The sequence below is a fragment of the Lycium ferocissimum genome, chromosome 4 (genome assembly GCF_029784015.1).
Source record: "Lycium ferocissimum isolate CSIRO_LF1 chromosome 4, AGI_CSIRO_Lferr_CH_V1, whole genome shotgun sequence".
Lineage (NCBI taxonomy): Eukaryota > Viridiplantae > Streptophyta > Magnoliopsida > Solanales > Solanaceae > Lycium > Lycium ferocissimum.
The window spans coordinates 47583785-47599169 of NC_081345.1; the positions used below are offsets into that span (position 1 = coordinate 47583785).

The following is a 15385-nucleotide window of genomic DNA, read 5'->3' on the forward strand; positions in this document are numbered from 1 at the left end:
AATTTTTCGTGGTGTAACTTATGTTATTCTTGGTCTATTTTGATATGTAGTGCAATTTCCAGAATTTGATGAGACTTTTAGTGTTTCGGATTAAATCCATATGTTTCTTAACACTGAAACATATGAGATTTATATAGGTTTTCAAGGAAATCTGCTAAGCTTTGTAACCTAAAATAGCAAATTTCTAGAGCTTATTCGAGAGGTAAAATTTCAACCCCTTGTGAAATATGAGTTCATAATTGATTCTAATAATCTCGTTAACTTAATAATCAGGGAGCATCGAATTATTAACTATGATTGTGGGAAAAAAATGAAGATTTGGATTGATAATAGAAGGCTTGGAGCCATCTTGTGAGCACGGCATGAGTAATATTTTATTAAATTCAAGTTGATGAAAATCGACTAGAATTGTGTAGATTGAATTGAATTGGATGTCTGTCGGTTAATTAGAGAAAAGTTACATGAAAGCTGTTTATCCCGAATTTAGGTAATCAATTGAACTTGTAAGTGAGGTTTAGGATATGTGGACAAATTTTAATCTATTTTGATTTTTTCGTGGAATATATATATATATATATATATATATATATATTACTGCAATGGTTTGTATATATGAACATATGCGTTAATAAAAACTTGAACAAATACGTTCTAATCTTATGGATTTAAGTCAAGTAAATGATGTTAGAAGAGTAAATAATTTTCTTTTTTAAAACAATAATATTCCACTTTTAGGTCCTAATCTTATTTATTTAAGTCAATTTTTTTGTTTTTGCCAAAGAGAAAAATGATACTTTGATTTGCTATTACAATGCTCTAGATCCCAAAATTCAGATAACCCTTAAAAGTAGGGAAATACCTCCAAAGATTTTTTCCATAGTTTTGCCTTATGAGAGCAACTTGCATTAAATTATGTATTTGTCATAAAACTTAACTTTTAGATTAAAGAACTAAATAACTTCAAAAAGGATAAGATTGAATGTCAAATTCTGGTTCCAACCGTTTGATTGTTAAATAATTTCATCAAAATGACGTAAAATATTAAAGAGTGGAATGAAAATTTTGCTTTCATATAACTAACCGACTATTGGGACTACAACTAACGGATGAACTGTTGTCATGTTGTACACTTGTACCAACACAAATTATATTTCTCGGTCAAATATCTACTTTTATATCCCGGGCTTAAGACAGGCTCACATAACGGAGTTTATTATATATAAGAGGGAGTGAGGACTTTTGTATCAAATAATTTCCAAATTTTTCACTTTTCTTAATTACTTTTATGTCCTAATTTTATTTATTTAAGTCAATTTTTTTTGCTTTTTTTGGTTCTAAGGGAAGACTCGGGACTGATCATGCAATAATTTCTTCTTATATCCGGTCCCCGGTCTCACCGGTCTTGAATATATCCGGTTTTTACCGTATACAAAAACTATGAATTTTTTGTTTAATTTTTTTAAAAAAAGAAAATCAATGGACGTCCGTCAATTAGTTTTGCACGAAAATTTAATTGAAGAGTACAAATAGCCTTAAACCAACGAGCACCAATGGTCTCATGATAGAATAGTATCTTGTCAAGGTACAGACCCTGCTTCATTTTTCAGTTGGTAAAATTTAGAATTTTGTGAATATAATAATTACGTAATTTAATAAAATCGATGGACTTTTTCTGCCACCGTCTTCTTTTTAATTTAATGAACGTCTAAGAATTTTGTGAATATAATTGCGTAAGAAAATCGATGGATACGATCTTCTTTTTAATTTAATTAACCGATAGTGGTTATTGAAATTTTTGATGATACCTGTTTCAGTGGAAAAATAACGTGATAATTCCCAATGAGACGAATCTCTGTTGCTTAAAAATCCTTGATTACTGATGGCTCTCGATCGTTTTTTACTTCAAAAAAAAAAAAAGTGTTCATGATTTAGTAGTGATTTTTTTTCTGTAACATATCGCCAATGTCAAAAACTAAAATCCAGTTAAGCATTAAATTTCATTATCATCCCAGAATCCGTCATAGTTATTAACCGAGTCCGGAGCCTATATATACATATAAAAATACACGGTATTTACAAAAAGGTGTATTTTAAAATTTATATACCAAAGGGGTATATCGTGGGCTGATCCACGATATACCCAAAAATTTTTTTCCCCGAACAAGTCAACGAAAAATTAAAAAAAAAAAAAATTTAATTGTATAACGTGGAGTCGATCCACGTTATACAATATAATATTGTAAAACGTGGATCAGTCCCGTTTTACAAATATATTTTGTAAAACGTGGGCCTCTATCCACGTTTTACCTCTAAATTTTTTTTTTTTTTTTTTGCGAGCACTAAAAAAAGAAAATTTAGTAAACTTTTTTTTTTGGTAACACTTAGTGTGTTTTTTCATACTTTGACCAATGATTAATCGTGTGTGAAGACTCCGAAACGTCAATATTTTATATAGAACACGATATTTTTTGCAAAGTACAATAATGTAATATTTTAAGGGCTCAATACATCAAGGATACGTAGACGTTCGGATCGTCATTTTAGGGGTTGAAAAGGTGCAAAGTAAGTTTTTGTTTGAAAAAACTTAGTATTTTTTCATACTTTGACCAATGATTAGTCGTGTGTGAAGACTCAAAAACGTCAATATTTTATATAGAACACGATATTTTTTAGTTTCGCGTACAATAATGTAGGCTCAATACATCAAGGATACGTAGACGTTCGGATAGTCATTTTAGGGGTTGAAAAGGTGCATTTTTTTTCAAGAAATAAGTTTTGTTTAAGGTTTAAGTGTTTTATTTTTAAGGTTTTGATTTAAGCGTGTTATTTTTTAATCACGATAAAACATTATTTTGAATATAAATATAATTCTAAAAAATATAGGGAGAAAAAACTAGTTGTAAAGTGGTCAAACTTTAGATGGTCATAACTTTGCGCTCGGACGTCCGTTTTACGCGTTTTTTTTTTTTTGAACTTGCGTATTTTTTTCGAGATCTATGCGGACAAACCGCCATAATAATTCTTTTGGCCGAGCCGATTTTTAAAAAAACGCCTTTTATCCCTTATTAACAATTTCGATTTTCCCCCAAATTGGCGTGAAATTTTCAGTTTTTTAATATTTATAAGATGATGATACGTATATATATTTGGACGTAAAAATCCCAAGGTAATGTACTTGAATAAATACGTGCTATGGAATGTCAATTTCATACTAAGTTTCAATTTTTGAAAATAAAAAAATGATTAATTTTCTCGAACATATAAAGTTGACTAAAATAACCTTACGATCAAACACTAAGTTTTTTCAAACAAAACTTACTTAAAAAAAGACCTTTTCAACCCCTAAAATGACGATCCGAACGTCTACGTATCCTTGATGTATTGAGCCTACATTATTGTACGCGAAAAAAAATATCGGAGTTCTATATAAAATATTGACGTTTCGGAGTCTTCACACGATTAATCATTGGTCAAAGTATGAAAAAACACACTAAGTGTTACCAATCCGGTTTTTTAAAAAAAAAAAAGTTTACTAAATTTTCTTTTTTAGTGCTCGCAAAAAAAAAAAAAAAAATTTAGAGCACCAATGGTAAAGTATCGTGGATCGATTTTTCACGTTTTACAAAATATATATTGTAAAACGTGGACTGATCCACGTTTTACAATTTATATTGCTCATAACGTGGATCGGTCCACGTTATACAATTAAATTTTATTTTTTTTTAATTTTTCGTTGACTTGTAATCGGCGAAAAAATTTTTAAAATATCGTGGATCGACGATTTTTACTTCAACAAATAAAAAAAAAAAAAAAAAAAAGTTTTTAGGCACCTTTTTGTAAATATCGCCAATGTATTTTATATCGCTGCTATTATCATCCCAGAATCCGTCGTTATTAACCCCTAGAATAGAGAGACATGATAATGAGCACTTATCAAAATTCCAAAGTTTTAAACCAACTCTACTGAATCTATTACATTTCAACTTTTTAAGAACCAAACTGCAAATTAAACCAAATTATAATGATGACAGAAACCCAATTTCTCTCCAATCCTCAAAAAAATATTAAAAAAAAAAAAAAAAAGTGGAAAATAGCTCCCTCAAAGAAAAAGAAAAGAAAGAAGAAACCTACATATCATGTTTAAAAAAAATAAAAGATTAATTTTTTTTTTCTTCAAAATTTCAGCTTATTTTTTCTTTAACTCCTCATGTGCTTGACCTTATACCAACCCTTCTTGCAAGAATTTCCCACAATCTTCAATCCCTTCTTGAAAAATGTCTTCAAATCTTGTGCTCTCTCCTTCACTTTCTCAAAACTCCCCATATTTCCCTTTCCCTATACAATATAAAAAGGAAAAAAAAAAGAATCACAAATCAAAACAAATGATACGAGGGCGGAAACTTTCTTATCTTAGAGTAGGGATATATAGCTCCAAATGAGAAGGGTGAGGGGATTCGCTTTTTTAATAATCAATATTACGTAGCAATAGACTTACAATAGTGATTCTTACCAGTATCTTAGCGACCTCTAAGCAATGCAACGATCTATGATAGATACTCCGTTTGTTCTTTTGTACTCGCTTATGCTAGGAGTAATTTAAAAAAAACAAGCAAGCTAAACTTATACTCACTATTTCTTAGATGTGAAGAGAATGTTTGGCAAAGCCCAAAAGCAAGGTTTTTAAAGGAATTGGGGTTCGTGGGATCCAACTCATAATTTAGACTTTGGCTCTTATTATTAGATGGACGTGAGGAGAGTGTCTATATCATTTCTTTGGCTTTTTCAAAGAACTTTCTCGATTTAAAAGAATGACATTTGGCCTTTTATCTTATGCTTTACGTGCACTTTAAGTTAATTAGCTTGTGGTATAAAACTTTTGGAAAGAATTGCTTTATTTCAATTTTATTATGCCTTTTCAAGATCTTCTTTCCTTCTGCTTTTCTTTTTCCTTCAAATCAAAGTTGTTGTATAATACAGCAAAACGGAGACCCTGAAAAGGTAAAAGAAATAATAGGGGATAACTAAGAACCCATTCAAAAGTAAAAGGAAATTAGAAAGAGAATAATCAACACACCTAACCTATTTGAATTAGTGGATTAAAAGTGGTTGATAAGCATCGAATACTGAAAAGCATTTTAGGTGTTGAAATCCATTTTTGATAAATAAACAACATGTTTGAATAGAAATATTGAATCCGATAATAAGCAGTTAGTGTGTTTAGTTTATCAATACTTTTTCTATTAAACGACAAAAATGTCCTTAAAGCTATTTACAAAAGTATAAATTTTTAAAAAAGAATTACATAAAAAGATGCGAATGACAGAAATAGAATAGAGAGATAACTAAAAATTATGTTTTCGGAATATAAAAGAGATATTAGGGATAAAATTGTAAAGACTTGATCAAATCAACCAAATTACTATTATATATAAGAGGGAATGTGAGGACTTTTGTAGTCCAATAATTTATGGCTGATTTTTAAAAACTTTTCATTAATTACTTTTATGTCCAATTTTATTTATTTAAGTCAATCTTTTTGTTTTTTTGTTTTAAAGTCTACTTTTGAGTATCGACCAGGGGCTTTTGTAGTCCTTACAATAATTTTCAAATTTTTTAAAACTTTTAATTAATTACTTTTTTAGGTCCTAATCTTATTTATTTATGTCAATTTTTTTGTTTTTGTTTTTAATCAACACTACTTTTCAAGTCCAAACCTCTATTGCATTCTTTGATTTTTGATTGGTGCTCGATATCCGCAAGCCCAATTAATCCCGAATAATTCGCCTTTGCTCGCGCCTATTAAGAATGCTTCCTCCAATTTTTTAGTATCATGTTGAACCCACAATCCTAATTAAGAGAGGGCTTGAGCTCATCCAAAGATGCACAAGTTAAATTATGTATTTGTCTTAAAAGTTCATTAACTATGTATAGATTATTTATTTAGAACTAAATAACTTGAAAATTAGGATACATAAGTTATAATTTCATCGAAATGGAAGTTAAAATATTAAAGGAGTGGAATGAAAATTTTGCTTTTATATAACTCCAGCTTGTGGGGCTCTGATAGGTATATGGTTGTTGTTGTTGTTGTTGTAATTGTCTTACTATTAAAATTATTCTTTAACTAAAATATCTGCTTTTATATCTTGACCCGGGCCTCACATAACTAGTATATGTATAAGTTGTAAAGTCATTAGTTTGAGGGTGACCAATTACTTATGGCTGATTTTAACTTATGACCACTTTATTGATAAATACTTTTTGTGTTTATAAGCTAGTATCACCAACTTATAACCTTTGCTAAACACCGCTACTTACTGTAGTTATGAGAAAAACCAAAAGTTCCTTTAGCAATCACGAATCTAATACTAATAATCAACACTACTTTCAAGTCCAATTGCATATAACAACAACAACATACCTAGCGAAATGTTCATGAAAGTGGAGTGCGAAAGGTAGAGTGTATCATAACCTTTCTTTTGAAAGATAAAGAGGATGTTCAGGTTGGGCCCTGTTATAATATATGTACATGCTTCAATCACATTCATGTTTCAATCACATTGACTTTTAAAAAAATGATATTGAGAAAGAGTGGGATCCCAATAACCTTTCTCGCTTTGCCCAAAGTTTTGGGCCTTCTACTTTTTAGTATACTTCACGTATTTATATTGACGATGGGAGGAGAAAACCATTTCTTTTGAATGAAATCCCACCAGCCAAGTACCAACTGCAGTTATGCTCTCATTAACAGTTAGCACAATGATCTTATTCACATGATGTCATAAGGAAATCTTCAATAAGAAAAAATGATAAAAGTTACACGTCAATATAACATGCTTACCTAAAAGTTGACGTCAAATTTTAAAGAAAGAGCAAAACCTTATACTAAAGGCCTCAATAATTAAAAATGGCGAAAATGCAACATGACACAAGCATGATGGAATATAAACTTCACACATGTGCCAAGTATAGTGACCCAATCAAGGTCCTCTCCAAAATTGCCAAAACAACCAACCGTAAGAAAGGGAATTTCAATTTCTTTTGATAATGATTTAGCCAACTCAAATAAGATATATCTACATTCAAATAAACAACATATTATTAGCGAAGCCAGAATTTTAATTAAGAAAATTCAGAATATAAAGAGATAAAAAAAATGAAGAAGTTAAGATGATTCAACATCAATTATATACTTGTACACAGAAAATAATTGTAACTTTATATATAAAATATAATATTTCAATAATGAAGATTCAGATCAACCTATTGCACTCTTAGTTTTACCCCGCAACATATGATGCCAAAGTAAGTTGATCTCATAAGGCCGCCCTATATTTCGTTGGTTTTGCAACTAATTAATCTCATTGTAAATACGATAAAATTAACAAGCTCTGCATCATCATCTTTTAATAGTAAGTACTAAGTAGTAACTAAATTAAGAACCCAACACTAATGTGTTCCTATTACATGCTATAACAATGGCAAAACAGGTGTTTTTCCTGGAAATGTCCGGAGAAACAAGTAAAAAATGTCACATAAATTAAGATGAACAGTAATAATTTGGTTTACAAGCATAAGCTGGTGGAGCAAAATTAAAGTGTAAAACAGTAACTTAATGTTGCTGCCCAGGATCGAACTGGGGACCTTTATTGTGTAAGACTAACGTGATAACAACTACACCACAGCAACCTGTTGATGTAGAGCGCTTAGTAATATATTAGGGAACCACATCACATGTATACTAACATGAACAGTTGTTTTGAGCAGGACTAAATTCAGTTGTTTTCAGTATGGCTAAATTTAACCGGTCATTTTAATGGTACTAGTTTTATCGTACGTGTGTTGCACGTGTACATCGCGTCAATCAATATAACAACAACAACAACAACATACCCAGTATAATCCCTCAAGTGGGATCACATCTAACAATATAAAATGTATAATAAAAGAAAAAATTGTTGAAGAGTGATTAACATAAAAAAAAAAATACAGTATTTTTTCCTTGATTTCTACGAAGAAAAATGAAATCAAGGCTCTTACGGTAAATTAATTATAAAAATTCTGACTTGCAAATTAATATATATTAGTTAAATTGTTAACTATGATAATTAGGGTTAAGGTATTTAACATTCACAACCTACAATTTTTTGTGCAATTTTAATTTAGACTTCTATTTTTAGAAGATGCACATCGCATCACAATAATAAATATCAACTAAATGCTCGACTAAATTAGGATGTACTCCAAATTACAGGCAAATAAATCAAAAGTTAGATGTTTAAGAGGTAAAAAGGGCATGCGAAAAGAATCTCTAAGAAAGGTTCTCAAAATTTGGAATATCATTTTGTTCATATAGGTCCTACGACACCATATAAAACATAGCAGATTTCACACACGACTTAATCATATGTATATATCTTCCATTATTAATAATTATTTAACACAATTAAAATTAGGAAGAGATTTGTATAAGTAAAATTAATTGATTTTAAATTCCAAAGTAATAGGAGTTTCTACATAGTTTAAATAAAGAAAGATTTAATAACTAAAATTTTAGTTAATGTGTAAATCTTTAATATTTGAAAAATAATTAAATTACAATTCTGTTCAATGTGAGATTTATTTTAAAATGGTAAAAAGGGTGTATTTCGTTTTAAACAATTTTTAAGTTCAATTCCACGCATAATGACGCTAATGATCAAGGAGAAAGAAGGAAGATATCAAATAAAACGTACAAATATAACCAAATACGAAAAGTAAAAGTATACCTACATAATTAAATGTCGTCTTTCGAAGATCAAGGGTGATGTCCTTCCTACAATATCTGAATCATAATCAACATAACAATTGAACTTCTTGGTTTTTTTTCATTCTTTTGATTTCCTTGTTGCCACTTTTTAATTCTAGCTTATGGTTCCCCTTTATCTATAGATTTAACATGACTTGAAGATGCAGCCACCAACGAATAAGGATTCTCAACCATCAACTCTCAATTTTTTTTGTATTCGTTTGAGAATTGCGTGCTAATGGGAGATAGTATTTACTCGATAAAATCAAAATGCACAATTATAAAATACTGTATATAGAACAAAACATATGGTAGATCAATAATTTTTCTACAGATAGATCGTAGCATGACATGAAGAAACATTAGTAGTATTGAAAGAACGGAAAAGGACCAAAATTACCCCTGAATTTTGGAAAATAGTTCATTCATACCCTTCGTTATACTATAGGGCCAATTATACCCTTATCGTCATATTAAGGGATCAATTATACCCTTACCGTCATACTATGATCTAAATATACCCTTATGTTAAACGGACTGCCACGTGACATCATCCTAGACGCCCAGCCCATTTTCCTCCCAAATAATTTTTTACCCATCAATTTAATCCAACCCAACCCGACCCGAATATAATATTTTCAATCAAAACTATACGGACCCAACCCGTATACTCCTAAAAATCACTTTCCCCGTAAACCCCCACACACACTCTCTCTCAACCCCACACTAAATCGCCCCTAAGAGGACGGACGAGTTTCCGAGTAAAAGGATTAGTGTCCAATCAGTCACAACTCAACATCGAACATCCACACCTATCTTTTTCTTCACTCACGCTACTTGTACGGTCTCGATTCACCTGTCTGATTCCTCCATTACTGCAACTCATAGCTCCGTTTCATTCAACTATCAAAGACCAACTTTTACTCTCTTGTCTCCACCAAAAAAAAAAAAAAAAAAGACCTCAGCTTTATTTCACACACAAAAAATATTCAACATTCACTGCAGTGCTATCCAGCAACAACTCTCTCTCTCTGCTAATCTCACCGCCACAAAAAAAAAAAAATCTCTAGCTATTAAAATATTAATTTGTGTCTGACTTTCTTACTGTAAATACTCTCTTTTCTTTTCCCTTTTTCAATTCTTCAATGGAAAAGTTAAACTCTTTCAAATCTCTACCTCCTGTTCATCATCTTCATCGTATAATCTCAACACTTGAATGGGCTATTTAGTGTGGAGAGAGTGAGAGTGTGTGTGGGGGTTCAGGGGGGAAATGGTTTTTAGGGGTGTACGGGTTGGGTCCGTAAAATTTTGGGTGAAAATATTATATCTGGGTCGGGTTGGGTTAAATTAATGGATAAAAAATTATTTGGAAGGAAAATGGTGAAGCTATGGATGATCTTACGTGTATCTACATTTAACATAAGCAAGATATATTTAATTACAGATGACGGAAGTGATAATTATTTACAAGATAACGAAGCAGATGAATTTAATTATTTTTCAAAGTTCAAGGGTAATTTTGGCCCTTTTCCGTTGAAAGAATGAAAACAACATCAATACTACAAATAAATGAATAGTTTTAGACTGCTAGAAATATCTCAGACGGGTAGAACTCAATTTTTCTTACGAAAAACAACAAATAACAGCTTCAATATGCAAAAAAGAAAAACACTGTCAAATTATTATAAATATATTATGAAGTACAAAATTACAAACTTGTGAAATCACATGTAACTTTTCTCTCTTGATTTTGTAATACTCACGCACTTCCAACAAAGTGTTTCTCATAAATAAAATTCCTCATTAATTATAATTGCTATGAAACTTTTTCATCACCCTTTATATAATGTGTATACAGTTGTCCAACTATTTCTTCCTCGGACTTCTTTGTCCACTTCCGCATCTATCGTATCCAGAAAACCTTGCTGCTTGGCAGAGCATTTAGTAATGCCAACAGCCTGGTGAGGGTTGGCTGTCTGAGGACAGGTTAAGGCAGGGCCTGCTTCTCATGAGATAAGGTGAGGGAATCAGAAAGGGTCTCAAAAATCGAGCCGGCAGGCTTTTGGGCTCACGAAAAAATAGAAGTGGGTGGAGGGTGCTTCTCAGCTAGAATTGGGGGTAGTGGGTGCTATAGTGACTAGGGTGAGTCTTCCTACACGACTGGACACCGCGTTCTTAAGCTGCAGGAATTACCACCACATCCTTTCTCGATAGACTTTTGAAGTTCTTCATAGGCAGGTGAGTAGAAAATTTTCTCTCAAAAAGAGAGACAAGAGATGACAGAAGAAGATATTCAGTTATTAAAAGATACGGCAATCAGAACCGCTTCAATCTAAAATTGACCAAGGACAGAAGCAAACTACAAACCTTAGCGATCTATGAACCTTTTTCCTATTTGGTCAAAGGTTATATTTCTTGGCGTAAAAGTTTATTTCCCAAAATAAACTTTTGGACATTTTACTCGTGGAAAAACTTGAATCCAATTCGTAATTGGAACAAAGGACTGCCTTGAGTCCTTGGACTTTCCTTAAGTCCCATAGTTTTTTCTATTGTTCTTTTTTTCAAAATCGAATCCAATTTCTAATGGAATTGCTTGCCGCGTGATGGACTTTCCATCGTCATACCATTCTTCAATGGACTTTCCATTGGTGAATCTCCAATTCAAAATGGGGCTCAAGCAATATTCTAAAGTCCTAAATACTAGAAAAATTATTAAATAATTATTTTGTCTATTGTAGAGTCTTTTAATGAATGATAAATAAATCCAATCAACATTTTTAAGACACTTCGTTCTTTTAATATAAAGAAATTTACATGGTATAGAGAACATTTGGCCTTATTTATATTTAGTAGCTATACTTTGCCAAAATTACATCTCATAGCTAAATCTTGTATGTCAATTACACAAGGTAATTAGTACACTAAAATTATATTGTATTTATTATTAAAAATTATATTCTCTCTATTCTCTCACAATCTGCTCCCATTTTCCTCCATTTTCTCTCTCCTCCGTCACCTCTCTCTCTAAGCCGTCTTCTTCTGCTCCAACAACCACCACCGCCGGCGGAACTCCGGCAGCACCCACCAAATCTGTCACCACGAAACCGCCAACCCCACCGTCCCTCCACTGCTCCTCAAATCACCACTCCTTCTCCGATCCCACCCTACACTGCCATCTCCGTCCAAACCAACTTCGGTGAAACCCGGCTCCGGCGAAACCGGCTTTTCTGTCTCTCATCGGCGTTTTCTGTCGCCGCCAGATTTGAAAGTTGTTACTAGCATTATTGGTTCTAGATGATTTAACTATTACTAGACGTGCATTTCCTCTAATGTGATGTTGTTTTTGAAATCTGCAATGCTGTATTGTGCTGGAGATTGTGTTTTTTTTTCTTTCTAAATTTCTAATGGACTAGTCGATTTCTTCGGTTGCAAGGATTGTTTGCTAATTGAGGGATGTTATCTGGTTTAGGTAGATGGACGAGTCAATGATAATATTAAATCTGGCTCAGTGAAAAGAAAAAGATAAATGGCATAACAGGCGTGTAATTGGTCTAAATCGACACAGAGCTAAGAATTCTGATATCGTAGATTCAGATAGATATGAGATAAAATTCTGCGATAGATCTGGTCGGAACTAATGGTTGGTGTTGTTGTATTCACGAATTCGACGATTGTATTCATTCACGAATTCGACGATTGTATTCACTTTTTTGAGTTTTTTTTTGTTTGTTAATTTTTTAGATTGTATTCATTTTTTAGGATGTATTTGTTAATTTTTGGTGTATCTATGTTTTTTGAAGGATATTTTTTTGGATACAATGGATTTTAAATATAATAAAGTGAATACAATGTAAAAGTAGCTACAAATGAATACAGTTGAGTTGGATACATTTGACTTGAATACAGCTTAGTTGAATACATCTAACTTGAAAGACATCAAAATTTGACTTGAATACAATGAAATTTAACTTGAATACACCAAAATCTCACACAGCCGAATTTTGAATACAATTTCGTTGCCGTTTTGAATACAATCTCTTTATACAATCTACTGTAGCGTGCGTCTACTATAGCTACGAAATGTAATTAGCTAAAGTGTAGCTATGCCTAAAAGATAACCCCCAAAATGTAGTCATTTATGTAAGTTTCCCTTTAATATAATACTAGTTGTAGCGTACGTGCGTTGCACGTGTCTATTGCATCAATTAATAAAAAATTGTATGCAAATTATATAAAAAAGCAATAATTAATGTCAAAATAGATGCAATATTTAGTTAAATGACAAAAATAAATATCACTACATAACGCGATAGTTGAATTCAAATAATTGAATAGCTTCTAAACATATAATTTGCAAAGACAAATAATTTAGTTAAGTTAGGTAAATATAATATTCTTAGTCCCGAAATGTTAAGAAGAAGAGTACTTCTTGTGGGCATTTTTGTTTTAGTTATCCTAGTGTGTAGTATTTTATTTTCTCTATTGTTTACAGATGTTCTCTCACCCTTGAAGTGAGGATGATAAGAGTGACAAAGTTACTTTGTTTACTGCATTCAACCTTCAAATTAAGAAAATCCTTGCAGTTAACATGACTTGCTTTTCATAGAAGAAACACAAGTATGAAACAGGCAGATTGTTTTTTTTTTTTAGAGTGTCCATTTGACAAACTAAAGTTATTTTTCTTGTGTTCTAGGGTCGTGATCCAATTCTCTCATCTAACAAACGCAAGGTTCTCTTTCATGCACAACCATTTCCTATTACAAATGAAAATGTTGGTCAATTTATTAGGATGATTGAAGCCACCCCTATAAATTCACCTCTTCTCCCCATCTGCCTGATGCACCACCAGGCCAACAAGGTATCTTGTATAACAGTTTTGAATCTTGTGTTATTTTGAGTATTATGTTGCGTGTTTTTACACCAAATGGTGATCAACAGAGATTTTTTTTTCCTGATTTTCAACAATTTTGGTGCAGGTTTCGTGGATCTTACATTTCATGGTATTATTAAGGGTTGTTTTCTGATTTTCCCCCTGGTGTCAGTTTTTGGTTTGTCCTGCTTTGGAATATGGGTTGCACTATTTTACACCCATGGGTGGCTCAAGGGTAAGGCCGCAAAAGCATCTGCTTTAGGCTTGCATGAGTCAAAAGCCCTCAAAATTTTTATTGTTATTATATAACTACTCACTTGTACGTATTTATAGTTTATAGCTTTTTATGTTAAAAAAAATAATAGTATCGTATGTCTTATTATATAATTGAGAGAGGATCTTTCAAGTTAATAAAATGTTAGCCATTTGTTGTAATACAATACCTTCATTCTTGTTGTCAAAAATCATTTTGGTAGATATTAAGATTATACATAGTTTAATTCAAAATTCTAAAATATCAAGCAAAGTTCTACCGTCATTTAACTAAAAACTTTAAAAATTGAAAGGGATTTACTACATTCCTAATGTCATGACTATATAAGGAAACAATAAACTTTTCTAAATATTAATTGTAACTTTGTTATATGTATAGCAATTTTCTAGTGGTTATAAGAAGATTTTTGCCAAAGAATAATTATTAATTGTGACTTCAAATATTGAAATAAAAACTTGCTAATATGGAAAAATGTTTAATGCATTCCTCCGTCACTATACAAGAAATTATAACTTTTTATATATTTTTTTTTGGCAACTAACATTGTTTATTACCAAAAGTGAGCGTTTGAGTACAAGAGAAAAACTGGTTATTGGACAGAGTCACAGTATTCCAGTTTGCATAGCAGCAAAATAGCGTAAGAAACACCATAACTACATGCTAGCTAGGGGTAAAACTTGTAGTTTTCCAGCCACTTCACCATATGAGGGTGTGAATTTCCTGTACAATAATAACAATAAAGGACATAAAGGAAAACAGACCACAAATTTGAGGGGCAAAAATTAAAGACCACATATTTGAGGGGCAAAGATTAAATCTCCATGGAATATCTCTCAAATTATCAATTGGATGCAAAAGTTGTTGGTGCAGAATCAGATTCAAATCAAACACTGTCTAAGAGAGGCTAACCAAACTGCAAATAAACTGGCACAAATCAGTCATACTCAGAGTGATACATTGACTTACAATGAATCTCAAGATCTTCTAAAACCAGTGAGAGGCATTCTCAACATTAACAGATGGGGTTTAAGAACAAGATCATAAAGCACTAATCTTTTCTACTTTGATCCTCCTTGAGATTATTGGCTGCTAGAGTAGTATAGATTACATTATTAGTCTCTTTAAACTGCAGAGAACATCTAACACTAATTAAAAATAAGTACTAGATGTCCTTTGTACATAGAAAAGCATGCATCACTTAGAATTTTCCCACTATTTAGTAAGAATCCCTTTCACCCCTTAGGACATTCATCATGTAGTTCATGTATAATATTACTTTGGCCACCATGCATCAAACTAGAAATGTTCAGTTTCATTTTGTATAAGGGTAAGGTTTATGTCCTCCTCTCTATGTATTCTTTTGCAAATGACCCGTAGTACATACTTCCCATGATTCTCAAATTAAGCCCTAGAACAACATTTTGGATCAACATTTCTTGAATTTAGGATCTAA

At 31.7% G+C, this 15385-nt stretch overlaps 1 non-coding gene across 1 annotated transcript; it reads right to left on the reverse strand.

Moving 5' to 3' along the window:
- Positions 1–7616: 7616 nt before the first annotated feature.
- TRNAV-UAC (transfer RNA valine (anticodon UAC)) lies at positions 7617–7689 on the reverse strand. The gene has a single exon. It is a non-coding gene; the product is annotated as a tRNA-Val (tRNA).
- Positions 7690–15385: the final 7696 nt, after the last annotated feature.